This window comes from Suricata suricatta, chromosome 8, assembly GCF_006229205.1.
Source record: "Suricata suricatta isolate VVHF042 chromosome 8, meerkat_22Aug2017_6uvM2_HiC, whole genome shotgun sequence".
NCBI classification, from domain to species: Eukaryota; Metazoa; Chordata; class Mammalia; order Carnivora; family Herpestidae; genus Suricata; species Suricata suricatta.
Genome location: NC_043707.1, coordinates 43451004 through 43464018, shown reverse-complemented (window position 1 = coordinate 43464018; position 13015 = coordinate 43451004).

The following is a 13015-nucleotide window of genomic DNA, read 5'->3' as shown; positions in this document are numbered from 1 at the left end:
GATTGTCACAACAATTCCATTGCAGAAAAAGACCCAAGTTCAGGAAGATTAAGTCACTCACCCAGAGCCATTTAACAGCCTGGGGTATTTTCCTGGTTTGAAGAAATGTAGAGCTGGATCCGATCCTAGGTCCACCCAGCCCACGATTCTGATGATCACAGAAGTCTGAAGGAAGGGGTCAAGAGATGGCCAATCAATAAACACAAGGTGTAATTAATCTCCTGGCACAGAAATGTTTAGTAGATAGATCTGTCAGTACGGTAATTTCTTCTGAGCGCAGCTCTGTGTCTCCAAGTTGGACCACATACTAAAATATCACTCATGAAAAAAAACCCTTAATGAAATTTCCAGGAAGCTTCTAAGAATAGGACAACTTGCACTCAGCCTCCTGTCGCATCTTGGGCTCAAAATCTTCTGTGGCCAAGGCTGCCTGCCAGGTGCAAAAGCCACCCCGGCTCCCTATTTCTCTGAAAGGAAAGGGAAATTCACCAAAGTGAAGTGAGGAAAAGAAGTGTTAATCTAAGGCAATTCATGGACAAAGGAGGCCACAATCACTACTTCTTAGGTCTGATCTTTAGACTCATGAAATCTGAAGCAAATAGGAGTCCATGTTTAACATCAAATAATGTGACAGTATTGCTACCTTTTTCCCTGTCTGGACAAGAGTGTTGTTCCAGGTCTGCCCACCAAGCTTTAGCTCTAATTTGTCATTTTAGGGAACAGCTGTATTCCCTGGTACAGTCATGGAGAGGCTGGTCGAGCATACAGCATTTTTTAGCAGGATAAATAACTAAAGAAAGCATACTCGTGCATGGTGTAGAGATCAGTCAAGGGATGGAAAATAGAAGTGAGTATGTTCAGTGTAGACAATATGCTTCTTTTGCCTTTTTCTCCCTGAGCTATTCTGGGTTTATATATTTTTGAGTTCAGAATTTTTTTTGATTGAAGAGGTAATACATGATCCTTTTAGAAAATAAGTAACACGGGGGCGCCTGGGTGGCTCAGTCAGTTAAGCGTCCAGCTTCGGCTCAGGTCATGATTTCACAGTTTGTGGGTTCAAGCCCTGCATCCGGCTCTGTGCTCACAGCTAGCTCAGAGCCTGGAGCCTGCTTCTGATTCTGTGTGTGTCTCTCTCTCTGACCCTTCTCTGCTCACGCTGTCTCTCTCTATCTCTCAAAATTAAGAAAAAACATTTAAAAAATTTAAAAATATTTTTTAAAAAAGAAAATAAGTAACACGGACAAAAGAAAAAACAGAAATTATTCATAATTCAATTATCTTCTTGTGACCTCTATGCCCAGTGTGGAGCTTGAACTCACAATGCCAGGATCAAGAGTTGCATGCTCTACCAACTGAGCCAGCCAGGCACCCCATAATTCAACTATCTTAAGACAAACGTTGTATGTAAATCTTTTTGTGAACTTCCTTGTACTTTTTATATATCTCTATATAAACTTAGTTTTGCATAGCTAAATTTATAATATGTCTACAATTTTGTTTGTATCCAACATTCTTCTAAACCATAGAGCATTGTTTGGGCCTAACTGTGTTCAATAGGATACATGGGTTAGAGTCCATGGTCAAGTCAGTTAAGAATCCTCTTAGTTTAATACAGTTAGTGTTGCTTTTTTTTAAGCTACAGGTTTCTTAGAGTCTTTAAGATACTAACATGTATCATAATGTACTAAAAGAAGGGTTATGTAGGAGGATATTTGTGCCTTATTTGATTATGGAACAAATACATGTTTGCGGCTTTCCAGCCTGAAAATTTCCACACCAATGTTTTCATTGCGGTATTGGTTACTCTAGCCCAAATTTAGAAGCAGCCCAAATATTCATCAATACATGAATGGATAAACAATGGGATATTATTCAGCCATAAAAGGAATGAAGTTCTGATTCAGACTATGACAGAGATAGAACTTTGAAAACATCATGCTAAATGAAATGAGCCAGACACCAAAGGACAAATATTATATGATTCTACTTTAATGAGGTACCTAGAAGTTGGCAAATGTAGAGAGACATAAAATATAGAAGAGGTTACCAGGATCTGAGAGTTGAAAATTGGGAGTAGGGAATACTGTTTAATGGCTACAAAGCCATTGGCTTGATGGTGAAAGAATTCTGGAAATAGTAGTGATGGCTGCACAAAGTTGGGAAGGTGCTTAAAATTGTACACTTCAAAATGGTCACGATGATATATTTTGCATTCTGTATATTTTGCCACAATAAAAATAATCACCAAAAATATCTTGAAGAATTTGAAACACAATTTGGGGAAAAGTGGCAAACATTTCCCTCTGTATACTTTATTGGTTGTATATGCCAATATGCAATATATTATATATGTATATACATATATAATGTAGTATATGTATATACTAATTAATGATATAATAATTACTATAATTATTTATTGGTTGTATATGCCAATATGCAATATATTATATATGTATATACATATATAATGTAATATATGTATATACTAATTAATAATATAATAATTACCATAATTATAACTGTATTATATTATTATATATTATATATAACTTCATTATATTGTTATAATATAACTACTTATGTAATTAGCTATTAATTAATATATACATATACAATATATTGTCGGCATATACAACCAATTGCTTATACTCCTCTGGCACCAATCTTTCACACTCCTTTTTCCAGTTTCTCTTTTTCTATTTGAGGGTCGATGCGGCTTTAGGGAGCTGACTTCACCTCTCACTTCTGGGGTAGAATGAACACATTTTAGATTGGGGTTCAGCAAACTATAATCCATGGTCCAAATCTGGCCCCTCCCCCTATTTTTGTATATAAAGTCCTCTTGGAACACATCCCTGCCCTTCATTTACACATTGTCTATGTCTGCTTTTGTGCTATGACAGTGGAGTCAACTAGTAGTAACAGAGATCATAACCCCCCCTTGTGTTTACTATCTGGCCCTTTACAGAAAAAAAAAAAATGCCCACATCGCTCTAGACTGAAACAATGTGGTTGTTATATCTCTTGGCCCAAAGTTTGGTTCAAGTGTGGGCATGTGGCTTTAACTGAGGAGTACATCCCGGGAATTTTGCTTGGCATACTGGTAAGAGAAAGTTTCTCTCTCTCTGAATGGCAGTGGTTTGCAGAATTGAGGCTTTGAAATCCTGCAGCCAGGTTGGCTGCCCTAAGGGAACCCAGCCCGAGGCACATGTGTTGGCTGCACATGAAGATGGGCATGAGAGAAATGAAGAGTACTACGGATAGGGAACAGACCTCTGGATCAAACCATGCCTGAAGTCCTATATTACTTCTGAACTTTTCTGTTTCATGAGCCCATATATTCCTTATTACTTAAGGCAACTTGAATAAGGTTTTCTGAATTGCAACTAAAATCATTTCAACTAATATATGTTGCTATGCTATAATCTCCATAAACCTTATTTCTAATGGCTGCATCGTGTTTTATCTTAATGATATATTTTATGTAGCCAGTTTCCCAATAGTTAGTATTTGGACTTTACCTTTGAATGATCATTATTAGGTCTGCAATCAACCTGGTAATTAAAACTTTTTTCCCTAGAATTCCAATTATTTTCTTCTAGTTGTTCCCCAGCAGTGGAATGATTGGGTAAATAATATTCTTAAGGCTTTTGACATATATTTTCAATTTGCTTTTTAAAAATGTCACTAGAAATTGGACTGCCCTAGTTAGCTCAGTCGGTTAAGCATCTGACTCTTGATTTGGGCTCAGGTCATGATCTCAGAGTTTGTGAGACGGAGACCTGCATCAGGTTCTGCGCTGGCAGTGCAGAGCCTGGTTGGGATTCTCTCTCTCCCTCTCTCGCTCTCTACCCCTCCCCCACTCTTAAAACAAATAAACATTTTTTTAAAAAGTCACTAGAAATTAATGAAGATTTCTACTTGCAACATTTTTGTTATCATTTTTAACCTTTGCTGCTTTTAGGATTAACCATATTTCTTTGCTAAGTTTGATTTTGATTTTTCTTAAATTATAAATAAGTGAACATACGTGTATCTTTATTAGCAACCTGCATTATCTGTTCGCTGAATATTTGTTCATGTCCCTTCCTATTTAGGGAGGACTTTACAGCATGTTGAGTTTGGAAAGAATAACTACAGTTCTTCAGGTGGGCAGGAGAGCAAGCACAATACAATGAGAGGCAGTTGTTCTGTGGGAATGCAAAGGTATAAAAAGTGAGGCTGTTGTTTGGTGTGTAACGTATAAGGTCCAGGGGATGGCACAAGAGGAAAAGAAGGGGGAGTCGTGGGATGTGTCAAAAGTGGAAACAGTAGCTGGATCCCGGAGCCATAAGGGATTTTGTTAATTATGTATCGGATGTTAATAGGCATGTAAGGGGAGTATTTTGCCTACTGTTTTCAGCACGTTGGCAGCTCCATTTGTATTCACAAGAGAGGTGTGTTAATTTCGTGTTTTATCTCTCCGTTAATGTACAGCGCTGTTAAGTGCCTTGTGTTTGGTAGTGATCAAGCCGGCATTTGAATATTCTAACGTTCAGATTACCGATTAGCTTAAATGGTCTCACTCCTCCTGAGCTGAAATTCATTAAGATTTCGTTTCTAGCTACTGGAAGAGAGTGAGTGTGGGGGCCGCTCAGCACCCCAAAACTCAGGCCCCTGCATTCCTGTTATTTCTGGAGGCCAAACCACATGCTGAGCTCTGCAGGGGCTCCTGCAGAGTCTGTGGCTCTCAGAGTCCAGCCCAGCACCTTAACAAGCCCATCACAGTGCATTCGGGCTACTACTGGGCAGCGAAATGCTACAGACTGGGTAGCTCCTTGTACTGTAAGTGCCTGACATTAAATTCCTGATTGCTGAGGCATCCGTTTCAAAGACATGAATCTGGAGCAAACATATTGCCAGCCTTATAACAGCTACCAATAAAACCCCTAGATAGGAAGTGACACTGCCCCTACCCACAGAGTTCCTTTTGTAGGAAACCATGTGGAGGCTAGATAACTGAGTGACCTTCCTTCTCCCTTCTGGTGTCTTGATTCTTACTCCTATGTTTTAAATTTGCCAATACAAAGTAAACCCATGAAACCCTAGGCACCCCACCCTCGACCCCAACAAAAACAGAGCACCAGGTCCTATCTCTGTCTCTCTCTATCTCTCTCTCCTCCCCCACCTCCACCCCGAAAACTCGCTGTGTGGCCCCAGGCCCAGGGCTTGCAAGTAATGAACCTTGTTTTTTCAAGAGGGCTGCTACTGACGTGCACCTTGCACTCTTAATAAAAACCACAAGGGCTGGTCCAGCCACAACATTGGTTCCAGTCAGGGAAATGTCTGTGGGGGCTCCTCACAAGGAGTAGGGGCCCAGGCGAGTGCCCCGAGGCATTGCAGGCCCATAGCATCACTATGATAGGTCAAGACCCACAGGAAACACTTATAAAGGACAGAAATTTCTTTCTCACACTTCTGGAAGGTAGAAGTACAAGATCAGGGTGTCAGCATGGCAGGGTTCTGGTGAGAGCCTCCTACCAGGTTCGTAGCCTCTGCCTCCTTGCTGTGTCCTCATATAGTAGAAAGGGTGACCTTAGCCCACCATGAACGTGCTGATTAATCTTGAGAAAACCATGAAACCTCTTAGTCTCTAATGTCTGCTGGAAGTCGAATCACTAAACAGCACTGTGGCTGAAAAGATGGATGCTGGGTGAGGAAGGTGGAGACCTTGACCAAGGCATGGAACATTAACTCTTCCATGTCTTTCCCTTATTCCTTTAGTAGGTGGTTTTCAGCCCTGACTCTAGCACCAAATTGACAGGGGGACCTTTAAAAAACTTCCAAAGCCTGTGCTTCATACCAGAACTTCTGATGTGCAGCCACAAAAGAGGACTTCTTGTCTAGGTGATGGTCCTCACCCCAGTGGCCATCAGGTCACTTGAGAGTCAGCTGTGAGAGGACTTCCCTGCCTGCCCAAAAGGCCCATCTCTTATCACTTGGGACCAAAGTTGCCCTTACCACCAAAGGCTTTAACACTCACAGAAATCAGGTACTTCTAGGTTAGATGAAATCACGACCGAGTTCCCCCTCCGAGGAACTGTCACTGGAATAATGTTTTATAGAGAACAAAGCTGGACAGAAGCCAGCTCTACCCACGACCAACAGATGGCACTGTTGGCCAGTGCCCTGCCATTTAGGTCTCTGCCAACCATTTATTCTTTAATATTTAGCATAGCTGCTGCATTTGTAAATGATTTTGAGATGCTTTAATTTTTTTATGTTTATTTATTTATCTTGCGAGAGAAGGTGTGTTGGACACTGTCAGTGCACAGCTCCAGGTGGGGCTCCATCCCAAAAATCATGAGATCATGACCCGAGCTGAAATCCCTTAACCAACTGAGCCACTCAGTCACCACGAGATGTTTCATAAACATTTTTGACCTCACATACCTCGGAAACACAAAAGCAATAAAAATATTAAAATTACTGCTAAAAAAAAAAAGGAGCGTGGGGTGCCTGGGTGGCTCAGTCGGTTGGGTGTCCGACTTTGGCTCAGGTCATGATTTTGCAGCTCGTGGATTCGAGCCCCGCATCGGGCTCTGTGCTGACAGCTCAGAGCCTGGAGCCTGCTTCGAATTCTGTGTCTCCTTCTCTCTCTGGCCCTCTCCCACTTGTGCTCTGTCTGTGCCTCTCAAAACTAAAAAAAAAAAAAAAAAAGAGCATGATTATGACAAAATGAAAATAGAGACAATTTTTAAAAACAGAAAGTAGTAAAGAAATAAATGTAAGGTTGCACATCATATGGTATTAATTTTTAGAGAGTAGAAGCAATCCCAAAGGTCAGAGTGAATCATGAAGCCTGAGAAAAGTGTTGTGCCTACACAATTGACAATAATAAGCAAGAGATGCAGAGACAGATGAAATGGAAAATTTTACAGTGTGCAGCTAGAGAATTAGAGTATGTGGTGCGTGGTCCGTCTGTATCACCAACCATCGAATGCTCTCTTTTCTTGCATTATCATTCAGCCAGCCCAAACCAGTTTCGAGTAGGCTGTTTTCAATCTGGAGATGGCTGGGGGTGTTTTTCTAGAACTTGTGGTAAAAATGATGCCACTTAAGCTTCTGGAGTGAGTCATGGGCAGCTCTGTAATCTGCAAGCCAGTTCCAATCCGGGCTACGTCAAGGCAGCAAGGCAGTCCGATCTCATCTAACCTTAACCGCTGAGAAGGTCTATTTGCCGCCACACCTGCAGAAATTGTTGAGGAGATGGGTTAGATCAATGGGTTTGGCATAGATCAAACAGGTCCTTGTTAGGAAAAGACACTTGATAGAATGCATCAGCAAGAAGAAGCAGCAGAACGCTGGTACGTTCTCGTATCAGCAATAATGATTTAAAGCTGTGAGGGCCTGACATCTTCTTATTTACAGGAAACACTCCGGGGAGCTGCGAGCATGAACCCTTCCAGACATTTTGAATTTACAGTGTGTCCGTCACGATTCAATCAGAGAAGCAAAGCAAATAGGACATATATGTGAAGAGATTTATCGCAAGAAATCGGCTTATGTGACTACAAGGGCTGGCTAGGCAAGCCCTAAATCCGCAGGGCAGGCCAGCGGACGCCGCTGTCCGCGGGTAGGAGTTTTTCACAGGAACCTCAGCTCTACTTTTAAGGCCTTTCAAAGGGCTGAATCAGGCTTACCTAAATTCTGTAAAACAATCTCCCTTATTGCAAGTCTATCGACAATAGACTTTAATGACATTTCCAAAATACCTTCCCTGCAACACCTAGCCTAGTGTTTGACTGAAGAACTGGGTGCTGTAATCTAGCCACATTGAAACATCAAAAAATAAAATCATCACAAATAATGTTTTGGCAACTAGCCTGTGCCTGAAGAATTTTAACATTTAAAAAAAAGTATCCCCTAGGCTCTAGGACCTAGAAGCGCTATGTAGAAAACAAGGATGTCACTGTCCAGAGGATTAATGCCCTGTGGTGAGTGTGCACTGGTGGTTCAGAAACACTTTTGCACTGTTGGGAGGGATGCAAACCGGTGCAGCCACTCTGGAAACAGTATGGAGCTTCCTCAATAAATTAAAAATAGAATTACTACTAGGTATTTATCCAAAGGATACAAAAATGCTAATTCAAAGGGGCACCCGCACCCTAATGTTTATAGCAGTGCTATCAACAACAGCCAAATTGTGGGAAGAGCCAAAATGTCCATTGAATGATGATTGGATAAGGAAGATGTGGTATATATATATATATATATATATATATATATATATATACACAATGGAATACTACTTGGCAATCGAAAAGAATGAAATCTTGCCATTTCCAACAACATGGATGGAACTAGAGAGTAGTATGCTAAGCAGCATAAGTCAGTCAGAGGAAGACAGATATCATATGATTTCACTCATATGTGGAATTTGAGACACAGAACAGATGAACATAGGGGAAGAGAAGGACAAATAGAATAAAAACAGAGAGGGAGGCAAAGCCATAAGAGCTTCCTAAATACAGAGAACAAACTGAGGGTTGCTAGTGAGGTGTTGGATAGGGGGATGGGCTAAATGGGGGATGGCCATTAAGGAGGGTACTTGTTGGGATGAGCACTGGGTGTTATATGTAAGTGATGAATCACTGAAACCAATACTACAATGTATGTTAACAAACTTGAATTTAAATAAATAAATATTTTAAAAAAGGAAAGTCCTCTAACCTAGCTTGTGGAGTCAAGGAAGGCTTGCTAGAGCAGAAAGCACCTAAGCAGGGTCTAGATTTAAATTATGGGGTGTGGGATGTAGCCTCTAGGGGTGGAGAGGAGGGTGGCTGACAAGTCATCACAGTGATGGTCCTGGCCCCCAGACCGTGCTGCCCCCCACTCCGAGGTGGTGCTGACATTGTGAAACACATCATAAAAGGCAAGCTCATGGCCGCCTCACGGATCATTTTGACTTCACAGCATTTTAACCCTGTGCCTCTCAATGTGGCTTCACAGTGTGTTCTTGGCCCTCACTCCAGCCTCCAAGGCCTTCATGGAGGTACTGCCCCAGCCAGAAGCAGGACTTTGCTGCTAACAGTGGCGGCCCGCACAGGATCCGCGTGCTCGGAACATGAGCTTTCTCTTCCCATCCCAGCTTGGCCAGTTCATCTGCTTCCTGAGAAAACATCACTCTCCTGGCCTGTTTCTCCATTCCTTTACCCACGTCTTTCTTCCCCTTCCCTCTTCCTTCAAGTCATTAGTCGTGTGCCCCGATCATCCATGCTATTCACTAGCATGTGAGTCTCTTCATTTTTAAAATGGATTAAGTAATGTCTTTTCTATGTCTCTTTCAAGAAAGGGAGGTAAAATGAGGCACTATGTGAAAACTAGCGCTGCCACATGAAAGTACAGACTAGGCATTGTCGTTGTCTATCCCTATCTATATCTATCTACCTACCTATTTATCTAGCGATCCATTCATCATTCCAAATTGTGTGTCACTGAAGTACAGAGATCATCACTGAATCTACAGGACCTAGCACTGTTTCCTCCACATAGTAATTGCTCATTAAATATTTGGTAAAGACAATGATAATGAAATCATCATCATTGGGGGACAGATAACAGAAAACAGCCATGCTGTTGGTGTTAGCATGTTTGCATTCCCGATCACTGGCTAACTGGTTAAGACTCGGTTTATGGAACATCTTTGCTAAGAAAGCTTCCCCCCCTCGCCTTCATGTCTGAGCATAGTGCTTTCTCCTGCTTCTCTAGAATCATCTCCATCCCTTGGTCATTTCCCTTGCTGTGGTAGGTTTTGTCTCTAGACAGGCAGGGGACTTTTCGAGGTGAAGGACTGTGTTCTAATAATCTTCACCAGCATGGTTAAGTTCCTGGCACAATGCTATAGAAAATAAATTAATAGCATGATAACCATACGTATTGAATTTTATCTCCATAATGGCCTCATGCCAGATAGACTGTTTTGTAGAGGGAATTATGCTTAGAAGTGTTCTTAGGCATTTCTACTGCATCCTTGTCAAGTGGGTTGAAAATAAAATGGAGTCAGGGAGATGGGCTGAGTTTCTGACCCAGTATTTTCTTTTTTTTAATTTTTTATGTTTTTTTTTTATTTTTGAGAGAGAGAGAGAGAGAGAGAGAGAGCGCTAGCAGGGGAGGGTCAGAGAGAGAGAGGGAGACACAGAATCTGAAGAAGACTCTAGGCTCTGAGCTAGCTGTCAGCACAGAGCCCAACGCAGGGCTCAAACCCACGAACCGTGAGATCATGACCTGAGCCGAAGTCGGATGCTCAACTGACTGAGCCACCCAGGTGCCCCCTGACCCAGTATTTTCTTAGAGATGTGTTTCTCAGAGTTGTACCTCTTTGAAATTTCCCTTAAGCAAGCAGATTCTGTGATTTTCCTTATCCTGTGTCTCTCACAGGTCAGGGCATGTAGGTGGTTATGTGGCATCACATAGTGAAAGCAAAATGCAGCCAAAACCCAGGAAACTTCTTTCTAGAGAGCTCCAGTGGAGGAAATTTCATTTTTATGTTTGTTGTTGTTGTTGTTTTTAAACCTCAATATGTTTATGTGTCTCTGTAACACTGTGGCCTCTTTAAAGGGAGTCAGAATGTCTGAATTCCTGTTTGCATGTCTCAGATCTAACCCCGAGTAGGTGCTCAATAAACATTTATTGATTTAAATATCTGTCGAACATGTACCCTCAAGGAGGAGGCAGGGTTGTGGTTTAATTGTCCATACTTATTACTCCGCCTCTCAACTCGGCCATTTCCTGCTGCTGTGAGGTACCTGGCAACGCCATTCCTCAGCTCACACACGAGGGAACCCCGCCAGCTTACCTCGGTTAGACGGTGAGGCCGATATACGAAGACAAAGGAATTCTGAGTTGCACATTCCAGGGAGGACATATACAGCAAGGTAACTCATTTTTTGCTGCGTTGTTTTCTTGTAACAGGCACAGAATTATGAATTCAAGCATTAGTTTACACTCCACTGTCTTCTAGAGTGTGACCACCAAAAGCCCATCGCCATAGGGGTAGGTCTGGGTTGACTCTGCACCTCTCAAATGCCCGCTGGACTACAGGAAGAGTCATGGCACGAAGTAATTTATGGGGTGTTAAGAAGTTCCTTAAGCCATTATTAAAAACATGCAAACTCCTCCCTGGTCAGATCTCTAGCAAGTCAGACTTCTAACTAAGCAAAACTGATGGGCCGTCCTTTGATGTTTAATGAGTGCTGCAGCAGATGGCAGATGTGATGGACAGGGCCGTGGTGGTGATTTACTGGTCATGAACCAGAATGATGAGAGCCCTCGCCTGAAGAAAGAAAATGTAGCTGAAAGGACAGGTTTCCCCCTCGCCTTCCTCTCCCACCAATCCCTTCCTCTTTCCTTCTTGGTGCATGTGTTTTTGATTTCCTCACCCCTGTGCCTCTCAGTACTGGGCTCATTTCCATTCGGGCGCACACAGAACACTGCAAACTAATTAGCCTTGGACACTGCCACAGGAAGTCAGGGCTGCCAAGTCCTCTTTCCCCGCAATTCCTCAACTCTCTCAGTCTGTCTTGGGCCCACGGCCTTGCCCTTGGCCTCTCTGTACAAGTTGCCAGTTCTAATTTTGCAATTTCCCTTCACCTTATCAAATATGCCCCTAGCCTGCCAGCTGACCAAGAGGGGACAGCTTTGGAGTCAGTCTTGTCCTCTGGACTCTTTCCTCTGGCCCCTTCTCTGCTCTCTTCCCACAATTAGGGAGTCTTGTTTGGATATGGTTTCAGTGTTGACTTGTGAATCTGACCTTGGTTAATGCTTTTTACAGGAGAGCATTGCCCATAATGCAAAACTCAGGAGAGTTCCCTGCTGGTTTCTTCCACTTCACTCACATCTCCAGCTCCCAGGGGCCCTGTACCTCTGACTTTTCTCAAAGGTTAACCCATTTTTTCACTAACTGTAGATGTGAACTCTTCTCCACCGGGTCTTGGGTCTTAATTGAGAGCCCTTGACGCTTCCTGGAATAGGGTGTGAAAGGTGGGTGGATGGAAGAGAGGGGCTGAGGGATGGAGAGGGGACACACTGGGTTCTGGGATTCCAGCCCAGGAGGCTTGGCGCCCACGTGCCACTAAGGGGCACCCCTTCCATGGAAGGCCTAAATCAGAGATGGAAAACTGGTAGCTCTCAGGCCAGATCTGAGCCACTGAAACAGAAAATAAGTTGTCAACATTTGGAAATCAGGTTTCACATACAAATCCAAATTGCTGGCTTCCTAGGAAAAAATGACATGTGGGTCACTGGTCTGGCATTCAGGCCTGTGTGACCCTAATTGACTGGAGCTGGGTAGTGCCTGCTCCCTTAGAGGTAAAGCACGGACTCTCCAGGTCACTCTAGTCCCCACCCATCTCTGTCGTCTTGTTAATCTCACCCGGCTCCTACAAGCATTTGAATTTGCCATTCTTGCTCCAAATGGAGACAGGGAAATGATCCCTGAGGGCAAGGATAATGGCTGTCTAGTTCATGATTATCCTCTCAGTGCCTTGCATGCAGCCTGGATGCTCAACACATTTTTCTTGGCACATGATAATGATATTCATCCAACAAGTGTTTATTGAATGCCCCACGCATTGTGCTGGTGTTCAGTGTGATTCAAATGTCATGAGACATGTCCCTTAATGAGCTCCGAGAGTAGGAGCTTGTGTAAGTAGGAAATAAGACATGCATGGAAAGTAGACAGTTCAAGAGGTTTAAAAATTGTGGTTTTGGGGGCTCCTGGGTGGCTCAGTCGGTTGAACGTCCGACTTTGGCTCAGGTCAAGATCTCACAGTTTGTGAGTTCAAGCTCCACGTCAGGCTCTGGCTAACAGCTCAGAGCCTGGAGCCTGCTTGCTTTGAATTCTGTGTCTCCCTCTCTCTCTGCCCCCTCCCTTGCTCAAGCTTTGTCTGTCTGGCTCTCAAAAATAAATGAACATTAAAAAAATTGTGGCTTTGTTGGAGCAAGTCCTAAGAATGAGCTTCTCATTGGAGAG